The 20,811-nt window shown below is 38.3% G+C and overlaps 1 long non-coding RNA gene across 1 annotated transcript; it reads left to right on the top strand.

Moving 5' to 3' along the window:
- The first annotated feature begins 7,934 nt into the window (after nt 1-7,934).
- On the top strand, nt 7,935-13,394 carry LOC137851643 (uncharacterized). The gene is made up of 3 exons (XR_011093314.1): nt 7,935-8,339; nt 8,664-8,707; nt 11,665-13,394. It is a non-coding gene; the product is annotated as an uncharacterized lncRNA (long non-coding RNA).
- The last annotated feature ends 7,417 nt before the right edge of the window (nt 13,395-20,811 follow it).

A 20,811-nucleotide genomic window follows, 5' to 3' on the forward strand; every position in this document is an offset into this window, starting at 1 on the left:
TGTTTCCAAGATTAAGATAATTCCTGTATGTCCTGGAGAGACATTTCTTTGTCTTCTCTGTAACACAAAAATATTTTAAAAGGGATGAACAGTTCCAAGTATTGCTAACACTGCATTATAAGAGCATGGTTCACATAATTGAAACCCTTTCCTAACAGCTATTGTTAATACCAATTTATTCTAAGAAAACATGCTTCTTTCTGTAGCTTCAGTGTATCTGAGTGTGGGCATGTTTATATGGCATATAGTAATCATGGTCCTACATTTTAAAATACAAGGTCAAAATCTACTCACAAGCATGTGAGCACAAGTTATGCTGGATATATTTTGTATGTTGATTTGAAGGTAAAAATCACAAGGGCTTCATCTCACTTTGTTTCAGACTTTTGAAATTTCAGTGCCTAAATCTGAACCGATAGTCCTCTGTGTTCAGAACACATAAAGATATACATTCAGTTCATTCATCTCATCCAAACATGATCTTTAAGATGGATAAGATGAATGCGGTTCCAGAAACACCCATTTTGCTTTACTGCCAAAAAAAGGCAGTTTCACTTGGTGCTACATGTGTAACATCTAGATGCCATCAAGTCTGATGTATTCTAGCCATCTGGTGTATATATTAAATTTTGTCTATCGGTACATACTGTCCTGAAGGACACCAAATTCCATATCAACATTAAGGAAATGTTAATATGGCAAAAGAAGAGGCACAAGATATGAAATACCTTTAGAATGTTGATCTCTGCTCTTCTCTCTCCATATCATCCCATTCCTCAGTCCTTAACCCCAGCTCCATCTTTCCACAATGGTCTATACTACATGTCTGCTTTCACCTCTAACTCTGCTTTTTCTCCATCTTCTCTATCTTCTGCAGTTTGTCTGCGCAGCTTGGGTAGGAGAATGGCAAGACCTAGGAAAGGAGCTGCCCAGCTCCTAGAGCCACCACAGTCATAAAGAACACCTAAAGTTGTGCTTATGTGCAGCTGAACTACACTTGGAAACATCTGTGGTGATGAAAGAGTCAGGGTTTGGTTGCAAGTTGGAGCTGCATGAGAGGTGAGCCTGTGCAGTGCAGAAAGTATCTTCGGAGAGATGAAGTTGGCAAGCTTTACTTTTAGTGTGTACCTAAGGATTTTTTCCCCAGAGACTTTTACACTGCCTAAATTGGGGAAGCTTTCACAGGGCTGTCTAAAACAAAATTAGAGCTGTGTTATTGCCAACTTTCTTCATCTTGTTCCAGAGTATGAAGCTCTAGACTTTGTAAATGAACACCCATAAGTGCTCTTTGTCATTGTCAAATTCCTATATTTTTCTTAATCTCATTTCAGAAGCTACAAAATCTGGAGAGCCGAAAGATTTCCCTGCAGAGGAATATCATGAAAAAATAAAAAATAAAAATAAAAAATCAACCCCTAGTGTTACATTTACTTTTTCATCCAGCAAGGCTATGAAAAAAGTTGGTAAGAGAACTTTAACCTACAGAATCTTAATTCACCATGGAACATGATTTCAAAATAATATCTGGCAACAATATTAAATTCCTACCAGTATTTTACTGATTACCTCAAATTACTATTTGAGGAGGTAGATGGCTGAATATTTGACCTACTCAAAGTGCTGTCAGCAGTAAGACTAGAACAGGGAGTTTTAGCAGTCTTACCAATATTTAATATTGTTGTATTACTTGAAAATCTTGTAAAACTGTAGCAATGGGTGCTGTCATCACAAGCTCATGCCAGTAGAGGCTGTGTTATAGCCTCTTCTTTCCCCTTCACATTCCCACTCCTTTGTTCTCCACAGAGATTCCAGACTAAAGGAAAATCCTTGGCTGAGCATCTGTCAGGCTTCCTGTAATATGTGGTGTTAAGACCAATGGATTTCATATTCAGACTATATCACAAATGGTCTAGAGATAGTGTGTCCTACAGCCATGTCAACCAGTGTTTGAATCAGAATCATAAACTTCTTCATATGAATTACACCTCAACATTTCACAGGGATGCGCTTTTTCGGCCTAAGTATTAGGAAAAAAAAGAAAAAAGAAAAAAAAAAAACGAGTTGCTTATGAGTAAGCTTTTGGTGTACATATCAGAAATTTCCATTTCAGCCACAACATTTGAAGTGTTTATTCAGTACTGTTGAAGTCATGCCTAAAAATAAGACAGAAGACATTGCTTACCACTTTCCAAGGCACCAGAGCACGTAAGAGAGTCCTATGTAAGACATCTGAAAAGTCTTCCGTTTTTTAGGGTCAGGGAGCACTGATACAGAGGGATCTTGCTCACTCTGAAATTCACTATATTGAAATACTTGTGACCATGGTTCATTTTGGAAAACCTTGCTTTTCTGATTTTTTAACATTATTTTGCCAATCTGCAGCACAGACATTCCATTAAAATGAGTTCCTTCCTACTGTCGCTGTTCTGTGCAAATTTGCAGCTGTTTGTGATTAAGAAGGACTTGTCTAAGAAAGATGGACTTATGTGTCCTTTTTTCCTTAAAAAAAAAAAGACTATTTTGTCGTTAAAAAAAAAAAAAAAAAAGTTTCCTCAATAACTTGCAGAACTTGGGCTTCTTCATTTCACCATAAAAGCACATCTGAAGGACTAGTATGCCACAAGCACAGACAAAAGTTATCACTTCCTACCAGCTCTATCAAAGCTTTTCACTCTGGAATATCACCACCCCTGCAAGTCCACTCCCACACTTCTCCTGAGCAGAGACAACTATTTGATGCATCAGTAATTCCTAAATCTTTTCTCCCCTTGTTGTTCTGACTTCCATGATCAATGTACTCCCTGGTGCATGATGTTTCTCTGCCAAGTTCTTTCTAGTCGTGGCAGATTGCCTTTAGGATGGCAGAGCTGCAGCGGAGAGATTGAATATGCAGCGAAGGAAATATGCTTCTCCCCACGGGATCTGCAAAGGTGAAAGCCTGACATTTTCACAGATCTTTCAAGGATTGTCTTGCTGCTCTTTGTGGAATGGCTTTAGGCCAGCTTGTGCTACCAACTCACTTAGTTTGTAAGCTGCCAGCTGCTTACATAGCAGCTTGTTGCCTGCTCCCAGCCTTCCTACCAGTTCTGCACTCTTCTCCCTACACATAGAACAGCACCCCCAAATGGTTCTAAAACCTTTTTTTTTCCTCCCATTTTTTCTCTCTCTGAATGATCATCTCTAATACTGAGACCACGAGGAGATTTACACAGAGATCAGTCCAATACAGATAAAATGCAGCTATGTATTTAGAATTCAGCATTGAGAAAAAAGCTGCAATTAACATTTTGCCCTGAAATTGTTCATCCCATCAGCATGGCCAAAACTAAGTGGATATGAACTCAGGGCTACTTTTGTGGTCTACCAAGGTCAGATCCATGGGCAGACACCATCATGATGAAGCCCGTAATACTACTGCAAGTGTATAGCAAATCTCCTGTGGAATAAATGGGAATTTTCTGTCTCTAAGGTTGTCTTTCCAGAGGCTCTTATTACCATGACGATTCTTTAAAACTATCGAAATTTAGAGGAAAGGTGTGGGAGGGGAGGGGGGGAGGAAAGTTGGGTCTAAGTCATTTAACCACAGCTCCAAGAATAGGCAATTTTGTTGTGCAGACGTGACAGATGAATGTTTAGTTTCTAGAAAAAAAAAAAAAAAAAAAAAAAAAGAATGCTTGAAACAGGGCAACACAATCCAGACCTTCAAAAAGTTTTAGAAATAGAGCTTTGAATTATCATTTAAATACTGAAGAACAAAAATATGTAAAGTCATATTTATGCAGGGAAATTAATTTTTCTTTCCAACACAGTGTAAAAGGATGATTATTTTACTTGCATTTTGTACACAATGAACTCATGGATTTTAATAAAAGCTTTTTCAACATAACGCAAAATGTAGAGCATTAACTCATCACCATGTTAAATAAAGTTAAATCTGTTTAAGCATCTGTATACTAGGGGTTTGCACCAGCATGCTTGATTGATTTTGTTTCCACTGGGATAAATTTTTTAGCTTGGCAGTAAGGCTGTGGCACAGTTATTTGACCACAGTGCTAGCTTCAGCACTTCTTTCGTTTTCCCTTTCAACTTTCTTTGGGCTGCTTACTCCCCGCCAGAGCTATTTGTGGGCATAGTGGGGAACTGGAGCAGGATCCAGACTAGAAATAAACATTTTTTGCCCCAGAAGAATCAGTTCCCCATCCACAACACTGTGTGTTGTAAATGCTGTCAGTGTAACAGAGCAGGCAGCCTTTGGAAGAGGAGCCAGGGCCAGTTCTGGGAGTGAGCAGGCGCTACTGAAACAAACCTGAAACCATATCTTGCGGCTACCTAGGGAACGTCAGGTGATGTTTTCAGACACACACCTTGTCATTTGAGTGCTGTATTTAAAACCTGTCTTAAGGCAGGAAAAAAAAAAAAAGTTTTTACATGCAGAAATAGGAGATAAACTCATGCACATGATCTCTGTGAATGATCAAAATAGACTACTTAGCTTTTAAAATGGCAATCTACTATGGAGAAATATAGGTTGAAGCAGATGCATCATGTATGTTTATTGCCTTTGTCTTTGGTACACTGCAAGGTTAAGTCAGTGACATTTGACTTAACTTTACATGTTAAAAAGTTTTCTTCCATATGCTTGTTAAGAAAAGTCAAGGCTACAGTTCAGTGGTAGGGCTGTTAGTTTTTATATGATAATATAATGAGAAGGTTTTTATTCTGCCAGATAATCTACAAAAGTCTTCATCAGTTAAAACACATTTCATAAAACTTATATGATATTAGACACTTACAAAAATACCAAGAGCTTGAAAAATTTATATATGTGTGTATGTGTTTGTTTTTTTTCATAGTGCAAATAGAAATTTTGGAGGAAGGAAGTTTTCTATTTCAGAGGGAAAAAAAAAAATCAAATTAAAAAAGAAAAACAAAAACAAGCTGAAAAGAAAATGTTTGTTTTTTGTTTGTTTGTTTATTTTTGTTACCAAAAATACTGGAATATAACTGTAAAACAAAACTTTATAACATCAGATTTTCTTTGCAAGAATAAGAAAAAAGTACATAGTTATCAGCTATGATGGGTTTATTTCATATTTTGAGATGGGAACACCATTCTCCTCTGTAAAAACTTTGAACGATTACTTGTTTGACTTCTCCATTGATTAACTATTGTCTAAAGTCCACCACTGACTGTCTATTGTGCCACAAAAAAAAATAACAAAAGTATTAGTTTAAATTTTAACAAAAGTATTTACTAACCAAATAATCAATAAAATTGTCTCTAAAACATTCCTCTATTTCTTATGAGTTCTACAGAAGATTTCAAAATTTCAAGTATAGACCATCAGAATTTTTGTGTCCTTATTTTTTTACCAGTTTCTCCTGTTCTCTTTTATTTGGGCTTTACATCAATAGATGAATGTAATAAACACTCATTTCCAAATCTAGTTGTTATCTGGAATCAATAATAGAATCTTTGAAATTTTTCAGTTGAGGATATTCAACTTAATTTTTAAAAGAAAAGTTGTCTCAGATGAACAGAATGTTCATCTTTAACAAAAAAAAAAAAAAAAAAAAATTTCCAGACAGAGAGAAACATTAGTATTATATTGTCCAAAATTACTCTCTCTTTTGGTTCTCATTTAATCAATTGTTCATAGAGAACCTGCAAGATCTAAAAATGGTCCTTGTTTGATTCATCGCCCATTATTATTATAGAGAAAGAAAGTAATCCATTTTCTAAATGAGTATTTTGGGGGTGTAATTTAACAGGAAACTACAAAATGCAATACTGGGCTGTAGAAAATCAGGTACACAAACACAGTGGATGAAGTTGCTGTTTAAAGAGCAGCTCTACGGGAAAGCATCTGAGGGTCAAGGTGGATAAAAGGGTAAGTAAATTATGTCATTGATGCTATGGGACAGAAAGGCAAAATTATTGGGTGTATAAATAAGGGTATCAATTATTACATGTATAAAACAATGCTTCATACTGGTGGGCAGTCAAATGGCTAGAACAAGAGGACTGGTCAATGTTTAGGGCTGTTTCTGAAGTGACATTCAAGAAAGACTTTGATGTTCTGGAAAGAATCTAGAGCAAAGCAAAGTGTTCAAGGAGAGGCCAGGAAACAGCAGCATAACTGCAATATGGTTTTGCCAAAAGAAGAGAAGATGAAGGGGACACATGAAAAGTTTTGTATTATAAAAAGACCTTTTGAAATGCAACAGGAATAATTTTGCCCATGTCAAACAGGACAAAAAGAAACCGGCTAAAGCTACCATAGGAAAGTTGTGGATGGGATGTCTGCAAAAAATATTTCTTACAGTAAAATCAGTAAAGCCTTTGATAAACCACAGGAAGCAAATGTAGACTCTCCAACTTTTAAGGTCTTTAGAAAAGTGTCCAAAAAACACCCATGGGAGTAATGACTGAGACTGCCTTGGGGCTGGAAAGTGGATTGGTTAATGTCTTGAAATCTCTTCAAGCCATGTTGCCCTATGCTTTGAAGGACTTCCAGCAGTCAAAGGCAATTGATCCTCAAAGTGCAGTACCAACAAAGATCTCTTCAGGGGTGGGCAGAGTAAATAGCCTTTGAAAAAAAATAAGAATTACAGGGGATTTGAGGTATATACATTTATAAGTTTATACATGTGCAATATTTCCTGTTCCCTAACAGTAATACTTTTCCTGTTCAAAATGGCCAAGAAAATTGATTTAATTTTTCCTCCTTCTTTTTTTAAGAAAGATTTTGTTTTGTTTTGTTTTAGAAGTTAATGGGAGAAAGTAGCATTTTTTCCCCTTTAGAAAACATATAAAAATCTGGCACCGCTTACCAAGCCATTGAGATGAATTTCAGTATGAACTCTATTGTGCAAATGTTACAAATCTTATAAAATCACAAAATGTCTTCACTGAAGTGACAAGATTAAAGTATAAAACTTAACATTACTCTATGAATTTAATGGAACAGTTCCTACCAAATAAATACTAGCTGGGGTGAACGGAGTGTCAGTCACACTTAGTAAGGAGCAAACCTCTGTGTGCTTGATACACAATACTCTGAAGAGCAGTATCCTGTCCTTAGCTGATTCCTCTCCCAGAGTTGCTCTCCTCTCATAAGAATTCATCTAATCTCACTGGTGTAGAGAATGTGTGTAAGGGAACCATGGCTAGAAATGTTTGGTGGACCATGTTGCTGATGGAGACAGAAGACGGTGCTGTACTTGGGAGAATTTTGCTTATTGCCATGATAGCATGAGTTTTCTGCATTTTAAGAAATCTTGTGGAAGCTAAAGTCTATGTATTTCTTAGCTGAACACCATGGACTTTGTCTGCTACCCATGCCTCTGTTTCCTCTTTTCACAGTGAGAACAGTGATCATGAAAATTGTAGAGTAGATACAGTGTCACATTATCACAAATAAATTTCTGTGTTAATGTAATTGATTATCAATAGAAAATGTGGAAAACAACATAATAAAACAATTTCCCATAGAAAGACAGATTTAGGGAAAATGTTATGACAGTAGGCATTTTGGACTAGTGTTAATACCAAAGAATGGCAGAAGAGCATGTAGTAAAGGATGTGTTAGTTTCTGAATGCTGAAATCTAATAAAGAATAGGATAGTTATTAGTACAGCCACATACAATACAGGGAATCATTTATAGCAGCAGGATGTTAATAATAAACTAAAAAGCTCCACAGAAACAGATATTTGTTGGTTTTATATTTTCATTCAAAAGACCAGTAGTGAAGTATGATTTTTCTTACTATATTCTAATAAATACCTGTTTTCCTGACCAGACACTGAGTAAAAATCACAGATGAAAGAGCATTTACTTTTAATTAAGAGCAGGTGCATAGTTACTTCATTACCAGCTGCTAATCACCAATAAAGATTTCTATTCTTCTTGCCAAGGAAGAAATTTTGGCAATTAAATCTACACTGAAAAGTATAAACTAAAGGCTTTTTTTGTTTGTTTGTTTGTTTTTGTTTTACAAAATGATATTTGTTTCTTTTGAGCCACTACAGAGTCTATATTTACCTTGGGAATTAAGAGTACGAAAAAGGATTTAAGACCTCATGGTCCTGCTGTATTGCTCTCTGTGCTGCCCATTACCAAACCTTATTCTCTTTGCTGCAAACACATAAATTTCTCCTATCTTGTGATCTTGATTTACCAGTTGTGTGATTTGGCTCCTGCCTAGTAGAGATGGATGAACCTCTTTCTTTTGGCAGTGACTTTTTTTTATTATTATTTTTATTTATTTTTTTTTCTTTCTTCCTAATGGAAAATTGCCTCCTTACATATTGAAAAGATCTCCATGGACTTTAATGTGAGTTCTGACATCTGGGACAGGATTCAGTTACCTGAACATATGTGGCTATTGATATCTTCGATGTTCTGGTTCATCCTATTTAGCTTCCATCTGGTCAGGAGCAGTACAGATGCTCCCTCGATCCACCAGTGTGGGTGTCTTCAGTAACCTGAAGTTTCTCAAATATCAATAGATGCCATATTAGGACAAGTAAACTGAGCACCTGGGCCAGAATTTTTATCTCCTGCATACCTATATTTAGATGCAGAAAATAAGGTGTCCAAATATCAGTGTGGCTCTTGTCCCTAACCTAAAAGCCTAATTATGACATTCTTTTTCTAGATTAAAGTGAATCATCTCCAGAAGGAACATCAAAAAAAGCTTGGGTGAGTTTCTTTATATTTTCTTCTTGTTCTTCAATCTTAAATCTAGGGACTTAGAAATTAGTAATCAATGTATACAGTCCCCAGCAGAATGGGAGCTCAAACTGGAAGAGAAGCTAGCTCTTAATGCAATCCATAAGTTACAGCAATACCCAAGAGGTGGTCATGATGTTGACTATGCAATGTTAACACCAGCGAAAGATGAGTTAAGTCAAGTGTTCGCCCATGGTGGTCCTGGGACCACAGATAAGCCTGAGTTTGTGGTTATTCTGCAGATGGCTTAAAACTGTAAAAAGTTTGGCCAAAAAGTAGGGGTTCTGTTTGCATTGGTTACAGTAGTAATGAGAAGAGCAAGAAACATATTATTATTTTGATTACACAGTAGTAACTGAGGAATTACACAATGTGGTAATTCAGGAATGCTTAAAGAGAAAAGGGAACCATAATTAACTAGTCTATCTTGCAACACAGTCCCTTATTTGAGGAAATGACATAATAACATGGGAATAATCTCTCCTTATAAACCTAAGTACCATAGAAATAGTTCTCAGCTCAGACAATTTTGTTCACCTTAGGAAAATACTGGCACAATGCTTTTTGAAGGAAAAAATAAATAATGAATAAATACATAATAGTATTAATGAGTGTGGAGATGGGCTAAACTATGATGGTTATTATATATTTTCAAGTTTTGGGGGAGAATACATTCTAACTATGACTGTTTTCCAACTGGGCATCAGATTCAATGTCTTTTCACGTACAGGTTGAAAACTCCTTTCAGTGTTTTACTTTAGTTCTGAAGACTATATAATTAGAATCATGAATCTACCTTCAGGATTCAGGAGAAAGACCAAAGATAAAATTAGCCCAATAAACAAAAACTCTGTTTTTGCCATCCCAGCCTCTATTTATTTATGTTATTTATTTATTTATTTTGATGTCTTATTTTCAGCTGGGATAGAGTTAATTTTCTTCACGCTGGCTAGTATGGTGCCATACACTGGATTTAGGAGGAGAATAATGTTCATATAACAATGTTTTAGTTTGTAAGGGGTGGATTAGACACCAAGTCTGTTATTTTGTAATTCAGAAGTTGGATTAGCTGCAGTATCTGTTATTTTGTAATGAGATCCAGAGACCTTCTCTGATAGTGCTGCAAAGTGTTGAACAGGGCTCGGTAAGCATGTGCCAGGCCCCAGCACGCTGCAGTGATTTGTACAGCCCTGGAACTGCCAGGGTGACAGCATACTTTTTTTCCAAACATTTTACTAGTTTTTCAGGATTCTGCACTTGTTCACTCTATCCCAGACAAAACCTGGACAACTTATTAATTTATATTTTAAGACTGCATCATAATGTCACAGAGTACAGGATATCTATGATCTAATTGTTATGCCATCTGACCCATGCAGAGACTTAAACTCCATCATTTAATGAGGACTCTACATATTCTCAGGGGTTTTCTCCATAAGAACTTTATTTTTATTTTTTTTTCTACAAATTCTCTATGTTCCCACTCTTCAGGACTATATATAAAAATTAGACTTTGTGGAGTAAGCAGAGAACAATGATGACAAAGCTTCTAGTACCTCCCAGAAGTATACATGCTCCTTGACTAAAGTCCTAAGAAAAATAACATTAAAAAAATAACTTGCCCTGGAAAAAAGGGAAGAGATCTATCAAAATAATGACACTCAAGTTCATCCATGGAGAAGTTCTGAGCCTTGAGTCTATCCCATAAAATTGAAATGTCACATCTAATTGAAGATCTTCCAAAAGAAGTTGTTCCACAACTGATGAAGCTCTTTGAAATATATCAACACATTTCTATATTGTCCTTGCAGATCCTCATCCACCTACACATTATATTTGCCATATTTTGATGTCTTTCAGTGACAGATAAATAGTAGAAAAAAACAATAAGTACCAGTTGTTTTATTATTACAATCTCCCATAGACACAGGGAATAACAAACCAATCAAACAAACAAAACAGGTTTCTCTTGGATTACCCATAACTACAAATACCAGTTTTGCAAACCTCAATCTATCTACAATAATTAAAGCAACTATTTTAACCCCTCTTCTAACACTATGATAACGCTGATTTTATTCTTGTATGACAGATGTCTGCTGCATTTCATAGATCTGCACTGATAGTGATTCACATCCTCCCTTGGCAGCTAATTCTACAGCCTAATCCTTCTAGTTATGAAGTTTTTCCTAATATTTGATTTAATGCCTCCCTGCTGTCTTGTAAACCCTTAATGATGAGAGGGAATAACTGATGCTTGCCTCTTTTGTAACATCTCTTTTAACCATTCCCAGTTAATCACCTCTCCTTTTCTCTCTGGAATCACGAGCCCAATTCTTTAAAGCTTCTCTCTGAGGTCTTATTTGCCCAGCTTCTTCATTCTAACAGCTTTCTTTGAGCTCCCTCTGGTCCCTCTGTCTTATTTAATAGCAGTTGCAGTGTTTACAAGCATATGGTAACAGAAGGAAAATATAAGAGAACCTTAAAAAAGTAATAAAAGTAATCCTGGGATATTTCCCCCCCCCCGCCTTTTTTTTTTTTTTTTTTTTTCCCTAGATCAGAGCCAGGAAAAAGCAGCTCTGCAGAGACACTTAATTTTGGAGATTTCTTTTGAATGCCATGTTAAAGGCTGCTCTTCTATTAACACCTAAATGTGATCAAAAGGGCCACGACACTTCACCTGATGATGGCATAAAGTGAGCAACAAACAACTTGGAACATTTTACATATTATTGCAGCTACAGCTCTGCCCAACAGACCTAGAGGAGTTCATGCAAGGACTCAAGCTGTGCTGCACATCAGTGCCTTCATTCTTGCAGACTCATTGAACTTGAATCTGCAGTTGCTGAGGTGTTTCAAAAACTGACAGAGAAACATATGCTCAAAAAGAGGAAGTAAAGTGAAATATATTTTTTATTTTATTTTAGTGTCGTGTGCACCATAGCAGCTGTGCCAGCAGGGACTCAGGAAGAAGTTTAACTCCTCCAGGCAAGGCCATGATGAAGAGACCATGTTTGGGAAGAGTTGATACCTTCCATCTTCCACCTACAAGACTTTGTCTCACTCTTTCCCTAACATGTTTGAAGTGTTACCTGGCCATACCTGTAGCATCCTGACCTCCAGCTGACTTGTGCCTGCTGCTTCTCTGCAGCTCCCTGTCCCCTCCTACTCACTGAAATCACCAGTTTTGTAGCTTTTGGTTTTCCAGATCAGTGAACTGTATAGAAATACTTAACTTTTTTGTCCAAAAGAAAATGACTCTACCATTATTATCTCCTATCTGATCAAAAGCCTGCAGGAAGTTGGACTGAGGGCATTCTCTCAATGTTGTGGTTTTCCGATCTTTGTTCCTCATGAAGACAAAGGGAGAGGGTAGAAAATGACTGAACCATACTATCGGGAATGGATAGTATGACCAACTGACGTCTGAAATAGCAAAAGTCATAAAACTTCTTATTTGTTCTCTGATCAGAAAGGGGGAAATGTAGTAATTTCCCTCTCCAATTCCTCTCTCCCTGTGTCAGGACACCCACGTATTAGCAAAACACCAGATCCATACCAGGGTGGGGGCAGAGACTTGTGCAGGAAGAAATAAACTGCAAACAAAGCAGACTGGCAACCTTATCAAGAAAGCTGTGTCAGAGGCAGGAAGCTATTTACAAATCTAGTCCACTGCTGGGAAGTTGGTGTTGTCAGATATAAGTGTGTCAGAACTTGTGGCAGCGGTGATTCTCTTCTGGTACGTTTTTGGTGGATGAGCAAGGAGGTTCGAAAACTGCATTATTTGTCACACACAAATGTATGACACATTGCAATGATGTGCAATAATCAGCATCAACAGGCGGTAATTGAAGATTCAGCATTCATTGTGTAACAGCAATAACCAGCATTTCACATGGCTGGTAGTTGCAGTGAGCTGTGTTGCTTTGCACTGAGGAGTGCAAAAAATTACACATTTCCCCCTTATGTGAACGGCAAGGAAGATGCAAAAATCCGCCTTCCAGTCTGATTCACCATTTCTGTTAGTAAAACGGTGAGTATCTCATTTCCTGGGAAGTTGCAAGTAGTGAAATGATTCTTGATGCGTAGATTCTACACACGAACCAGTAATGACTAATCTGGAGTTTGGATGGGGGTAAGAGGGCAAAGTTTCAGGAATGGCTTGATTTGTGGGACATAAGACGCTTGCACTCTCAACTGCAAAGGGCGTCTCTAGACCTCCAGACTTTGGTATTGACATCATGCATCTCACCATGGTTATTAGATCAATGTTTGCTTCTGATCACACATTGACATGGTGTTACTGAAACTCTTGAGTATCATTACAGAAAGAGATTGGTTCCAGGTGCTATAATGTGTAAAGTAAATTTTGAAAACATTCCAGAAGAAGGTTCTGGCTTTTGGTTTTTGTGTTTGGCTTGTAGCTTTTTTGTTGTTGTTTTGTTTTATTTTTGTTTTCAACACACGTATAACCAGTTTTGTCTTTGTCATTTATATTTTATTTTTATTTTTTGTTAGGAAATATTTTTTACCTGGATGTTACCATAGTATGCACATTCTTTTAGAGGCCTTTTTTCCACAGACCATGTGAACAATATCTTCATTTTTTTAAGTCTGTTTTCCACTTACTATAGAATAAACAGCATTTATGATGGTCTGTTTGGAATTTCATTTGCCTAAAAAATAAGAAAATATTTGACCTTTCATCTGCCACATAAACTACACAAGTTACAGGAACCTGGTTTCCTTTTGTTTTCACGTTACCTTATTGATAGAAATAGGTGAAAAATGAGTCTTGGGCCATATCACTGACCCACCATTCTATTATAAGACATTTCCTGCTCTTTAAGTGAATAGTTTCAAGTAAAAGCAGTGGGCAACCCTAGTACCTTGTTGTGCCTCATAAGCTTGGCTCCTTAGGTTCAAATGATGAATTCAAGGTATACTAATTAATTTTGCAAAGTAGATTTACTCTACAAGCTATACTGAAAAATTCTGTCTGCCCAGAATATGCCAATCAGTTTTTTGTGAACTCCCACCAATGATTTACAAGCTGAAATGGTCCTCAAACTTCACTTCATCATACCAAGCTCTGGCCCACTGGGTAAAAGGTGCCTGTTCTCATAGACTTGTGTGCAAGCTGTGTTTTCACCAGCTCTGAGTGTGAATTAACTCATCCCTTGATAGATTCATCTGATTCACACTGACGGGACATATATGGGCAATTACCAGATGTCAGGTGATAAATTTGCAACCCTGACAGTTTCCCAAGAATGTGTCAGTTTATGTGTTAGGTCCTCCACTACTAGATCTGTCTCCCACGTTTGAAAAGGTCAGAAGTTCATTCCACTTGACTCAGGCAAAAAGAAAATCTTGCAACCAAAGATGAGAGATTGAGCAATAATTTTCAAAAGGGTGAAGAGCAACAGCTGTGAAGGAAGGGAGAGCACTGTTTATACAAAGTGGTTTATTGTAAACCTTCAGTGAGATCAGAGCAGTGCCAGCCCAGTGGTTAAAGGACGCCAGTGAATTGGAAACTATATTTAAAAAGAACAAAACAATATAAGCAGTATCTTCATCTGCTCAGAGCACTTATAACATTATGAAAGAGAGTGATAAAAAAAAAATAAAATTCAAAAGGCACAAAGTACTTGATCATAGTGCTATGAAGAGAAAGTCAGGCATCTTACATACTCAAATATTTGATGCTTAATGGGTTTTATGTCTTTGTGATTGTTCTAGCCTAGACAAGGAAAATAGAGTAGCTTAGCTACATACTTCTTCAAAACAACATTTTATTGTTTCTTCCTTTTGCTTCCTTGATACTGGTTTTCAAGAGAAGAGTGGATACAGAGTTCAACAGGTAATCTGTTGGGGCCTTTCAAACTCAGCCATTTCAGAGAAAAAATAAATAAATAAATAAAATAAAGCTAGGAGATTGCAAATAGTACAACAACAACAAAAGTTGTCTGCACAAAAATTGTGGTGAGGGAAGAAGAAACTTCATATCAAGTCTGACACCAGAGTATCCTTTTAAAGAGGAATGTATTATGTTGTGTCGTGTACAATGCAGAGAGACATTCCCCTGCTCGCTACCATATCTTTTTATAAGAAGTATAGTCAATGAAGATCACGTTTAAACCCTCAACACCAGAGTGTTGTGGTTTAGCCCTGGCAGGTAGCTAAGTACCATACAGCTCATTCTCCCCCCACATGGGATGGGAGACAGAATCAAAAGTGCGAAAACTCTTGGGTTGAGATAAAGACAGTTTACTAGGTAAAGCAAAAGCTGCACACACAAGCAAAGCCAAAACCAGGAATTCATTCACTACTTCCCATCAGCAGGCAGATGTTCAGCCACTCCCGGGGGGGCAGGGCTCATCATGCATAACAGTTTATTGGGAAGACAAACACCATTGTTCCAAATGATCTCCTCCTGTACCTCCGCTTTTGTTGCTGAGAATTACCCCATATGGTATGGAATGTCTCTTGGTCAGACCGGGTCACCTCTCCTGGCCATTTCCCCTCCCAGCCCCTTGTGCACCCCCAGCTGTCTCATGGGCAGGGCTGCATAAGAAGCTGAAAAGCCTTTGGCTCTGTAAGAACTGCTCTGCAGCAACTAACAGCATTGATGTGTTATCACTACTGTTTTAATCAAAAATCCAAACAGCATCATATGAGCCTCTACAAAGAAAATTAACTCTATCTCAGCCAAAACCATGACACAGACTGATAAAAATCCATAAATACTGTCTCTGACTTCATCCTGTCAATCAAATAATAACAATAAGCATGATCTGAAAACTATAGCTCAGAGTATTTACGAGCCAGGAAGTAATTAAACTTCACAGAACCTTTCAGAGATGATAAAAAGTTATTTTTGCAGTTTTAATAATAAAATAATCAGGCATAGCTTGTTGGTAGTGTTCTAATTGCTGCATAAATAATGGTAATTAATGTCCATATTTTGCTCCTTTGGCATAGGCATTCTCTCCAAGTCAAAGAGAGGGAAACAGAGGCAGTAACTTATTACAGGCAAGGTTTTCAGAAGTATCTGAGTGAATCAGGAGCAGAAGTCACTGGAAAATAATATCCAGATTTGGGTTCCTAATCCAGTCTAGTGTCTTTGAAAATCCCACCATGGTGGAAATAAATGAAAATTGGGTGCTAATCTTGTAAATTCATATTTAGGTGCATATTGTGGTTTGACATTAGAGTGTTCTGAAGTTCTGCAAACATTCTCGGATTTTATTTACCGGCTCTTACTTGGACATCAGATCTTTCTTCCCTAGGATAGCAAATATTGCCTAATGTGGTCTGCCTAAGACCAGAAATGGAATTGGTGACTGGGCCAGAAGCAAAATCCAGGGCCCTTCCTCTGCTCCCATTTTCTAGACATTAGCTCATGTTCTTTGTAAACTGCATGCTTCAAGTTCACTGCTATCACAGCCTGCATTAAAGTTTAATATGGGATGACTTGGCTTCTGTTGTGATTGAATTGAACTCTTATCATAACCCAAATACAAGTTCGCACCGTGTGTTTTCCCAGAACACAACAATATTGGCTTGATACCAAGCTGGCACTTGGCAGTCTTGAACTTGGCTAGGAAATGATATTTACAGATATGTACACATGCGAACACTCCTATATACACATGCACACACACCCTCACACAGGCACATCCGCACACCATTTCAAGCACTCAGATAAGACAGTGACACTGGGGACCAGGAAATCTCCAGAAGATGCATGGGAGCTGCACGTTTATTTGAGATGTCAAAAAAATGCCTTGATCCAGTTTGAAACACCCAAACACTTGTCCCCACTCTTGGTGGTTGAGAGACAGCCAAAGCCTTTCAGAGACTGGCATTGAGTCCATATGAGAGACCTGCTACAAATATTTAAATAAATTTTAAAAATTATTAATTTTACCTTTTCTTTGTCTACAACCCTGGTGGTATCCAAGACTGTCCTCCTGCCCCTGCTCCCTTCTTTACTGTGTATGTTCATTAAAAGCAGGCAGCCCTGCCTTCCAACATTTTGGGAGGAAAGGTGGAGAATCCACTCTGAACATCCCATCTATTTGAACACACTGGAAAGTCACTTGGGGCTCAGTATCTTCTTATTATTCTCATTCACAGTACCTAGGTTTGTTAAAGAATGGAGCCCTTCAGACTGATTAGTAATGGGCTGTGTGTCCAGATGCCAAAGGGACAACACAGAGACACTTTGTACAGACACGGGTTGGCTGCCTTTTCTACTCAGAGGGAGAAGGGCCTAACCCAGAAATGCACTTGGATGGCACTGAAAGCAGTCTGTCAAGCTGTTTAGGGGTCTCTGCACCTTGTTGGAGCCAGTTTTGGGAGAGGGAGGAGGGAAATCTCCATCCCAAGACTGTCTCTGTCACACTGGGAGATACACAAATTAACCTTTGATTTTGGTAAAAGTTGGGAAGGGGAAGGGCAATTGCTGGGAGAAACCTCACAGTGTTCAATGCACTTAGGCCATCATCCTGGCAACTTACCCTTAGCTTGGCAAACCCTACTTATCTTATTCTCCCTGAGATCTTCAGGCTGCTTTTTGATGGCCTTCAAAGGGCACTTCTCCTCAGCTGAGTCACAGTGTGCTTTGTTCAGCCCTTTCCCAGACAGTAAAAAGGATGCTTTGCAAGAAGCACCCAAAGGAGCTAAATGTAATAAACAACCTCAGTGCAGGAGAGCAATTGTCTCGTAGGACTCTGACACACAACAGCTGTGAAGGCTGAATACAAAATGCACTTTCCACTACAGTGAGCCTTTGCTTGGCAAAGCTTTTACATGAAATGACTTATCTGTGTGGGCAGCAATACTTCCCTCTCGGTCTCATTCTTCCAGCCTCCCTCTCCCAGATCAACCATTGTCAACATTTCAGTCACAACTGCAACATAGTCTACTAGTCGTCATTTCTTGGCCTCATTTCAGACCAAGACTGTGTTTTTAAGTTATCTGACAAATCTCTGTCAGGTTCACAAGACCCTGAAATGACTTAATCTAAGGAGAAAATGGTTACAGGTTGATAGTGGAGTAAACGCTGGTTTTAGATTTCCTTTCCGTCTCATATGAGCTCAGATGAGGAAGTGTGTTCCCCTGTGCCATAATGCCAGCCAGCAACAGACTGAATAATGTATCCACCCTATGGTGCGATTTTCTGATGCACACAAATTTGCACTGGTAATGATCTGCAAGGGGCTCACAAGCTTTGGGTTCTGCCCTGACAGGCTGGGGCTGTGGTTTTCTCTTAATTTCTGCACAACAAAAATGTTCCTTAGATGTCTAGCAGCAAGGGATTGCTTATACAGGCCTAATCACTCCAACTTCTTTGAATGTTTGTCATTAGTTGGATGTGGGCTTCACCACCAGGTAGTTATGTTTGTGCTATGTTCCCTTTTATTTATCAAACCAAGTTCTGTAGGCACTTTGTTTTCTAATGAGGTGGTGGGGTAAAAGAATAAAATGAAGCAGAATATCCAGGTATTTTCAGCCAGCTGTTAGGCAGTTATTAACTGCTTAGTATGCTATAGAAATGCCCCATATGAAAAATAAGGAAAACCAAGCATATAAAATACATTAGGACATATTTTTCAACCTGATATATTTGGGGAAGTTTGCTTTCTTCTGTGACAAAAGAAAATATAAAGAAATTCAAGCATAACAGAAACAAACAAAAGGCTCCGTCATGTATGGTCCTGGTCAAAGCTGTACTTCTGGGAGCTCTAGCAAAATAATGAGGAGGGAAAACACAAGGAGAGGTTGACCAAGTGTAAGTAAATGCATAGTACCATTAAAAAAATGGCCACAGCACCCAGACAGCAGGTACACATATCTGCATGTGTCGTGTGTTTCTGGAACACATTAAGAAACAACAGATTAACTTAATAAGTTAAAATGTTGGGTTTCTTGTCTCCTGTCTCCAAAGAGAGTTGTATAACCACCCTCCTCCCATTCAATCATATCTTAACCACCCTTTCCCTTGCATTTCGTACCTGAAGTAGTTAGACAAAACTTGTAGGCCTATATATACATGTATACACATATATTTCAGGAGGAAAGGAGTAAGGGGAAATTTCTTACTGAGATATCCATGTTATATCACATGGGACCTCAGGCATCAGGGTCCCAAGACATCAGCAAGGGAAAGGACAAGGTGAATGCATGTTCCATTTTAATGGTAAGAGCTAGTGTTCCTCAAAGGACTTAAAGGAAAGCATACATTATTTGTATCAGCTCAGTGGGGCCAGACTGGATTCAAGACAGCTATTTGCACTGCCTTCCACACTGATCAGTCCCAGATTCTGCAATTCCACACATCAACAGAATCCAAACTTAGCCTTTGCCTTTTCCATCTGCTCATTGTCCAACATTTCACTCCCCAGTGACTCCTCGGGCATATTATTTCTTGCAACACTTGTGGAGGTGATTAGTGAAAATTTGGAGTCAGGAACTTGGAGGTACATTGTATCTGGCAAATGAAGAAACATTAGAAGTAAGAGTTTTGGAAGAAAAAAAAATGGGAAAAAAAAGGTATATATAAGTGAAAGTCAGGTAGTCTACAAAGTGCCTAGAAATTGCCTTAACCAGGCTGTTCCATGGAGGCTGTCTGTATTTCAGCCCAAGTCTCTTCAAGTGCTAATCATCTTTATCCTTCCTTTCACTTTCTATCCCAATGTTTGACTAGTAAATTTTCCCTACTCCCAAATGTCTCCTCTCGGCAGTCTGGGCTTTAATCCAGCTCTGTGCTCAAGTCCTTTGCCAAGTAGGGGTATGCTGGAATTATTGGACTCAGTGATGATCTGAGAAAAAAAGGGGATTAAAAAAAGAGAAAAAGAAAAAAAAAAAAAAAAAGTAGAAAGAGGGACGAGAGTTCAGGTTCAGAAATGTGTTTGATGCAGGACAGAGTAAATCCAGAGCATAGTGGCTGTTCCAGGAACATAGTATGTCCTGAAATACAGAAGGTGCCAGAAGCCCTTTTGAAAGGATGGGATCTAAGCAGCACAGTTCCTGTTTGTGAGGTGTGCTGATGAATGAGGAACATCTGCTCTGAAAGGCAAAGAGGAAAGATGTTGCTGACCAAATGTCAGCTGAGAGAACAAATTCATGTTAAGGTAGTGACAAAGATGTGAAATCCACTACCATTGGGGCCAGGTACTTAGCAAAAAGTACTGATCCAAAGATATGTTCAGGAATAAAGCAGAAGAAAGGAAAATTATATTGGGATAAATAAACAAACAAACAAAAAAAAAAGACCTGCAATCAAAGAGGATGGAAAAGTTACAGGGTGCAGAGGAAAGAAGAGATGCAAAAGGGATAGTGTTTTGACCCAGGATGTTCCTCTTGTTCTTCTGCAGCAAACTCAGTCACATCTCCAGTCTGCTGAGCTAAAGGGAACAAAGCAGAGCAACCTTTCTTACAGTGTCTGAAAAAAAATAATCAAAGCACAGTTCCCGCTGTGGCTCATTTTTCAGCCTCCAGTTCAAACACACCATGGCATATTTGTTCCCACAGTGCAAGGCTGACCTTAAAATCTTCCACGAGCTTTTGCTAACTGCAGCCCAGCTGGCTGCAACGTTCCAGCCATCTGCTTCTATTTTTAACACCCCAGGTTGCAGACAGTTTTCTTTAGCCACTACTCTTCTGGGGATTGCCTTAAACAGAGCTGTACAAAGCAGCAAGGCCCCCTGTTAACATCCCTGGAATCCTGAGGGATTGAAGTAGAGCAAAGAAGGCAGGACTGATCTTGTGCAAACGAGGATGTTTAATGGAAGATCCATTCTCAGAAAATCTCAACTCTGGAGGGACAGGGAGGATTCATGCTTCAACATACTCCCACCAGGCAGCAGTTAAGCCAACCCAGTGAAGTACCAGCTGAATTTGGGAAAAGAAAATGTGTAGCCTAGCAGCTCATAGGCTGCCTTTCCTACTTACATCTCTGTTAGGATCCAAGCACTCCAAGTTTAGCTTGGATATCTTGTCCCCTGTCTCATGAAAGACCAAGATCTTGAAAATATTAACAGAACAGTCAAACTATTTCCACCAGC

Source organism: Anas acuta, chromosome 2 (genome assembly GCF_963932015.1).
Source record: "Anas acuta chromosome 2, bAnaAcu1.1, whole genome shotgun sequence".
Classification (NCBI taxonomy): domain Eukaryota; kingdom Metazoa; phylum Chordata; class Aves; order Anseriformes; family Anatidae; genus Anas; species Anas acuta.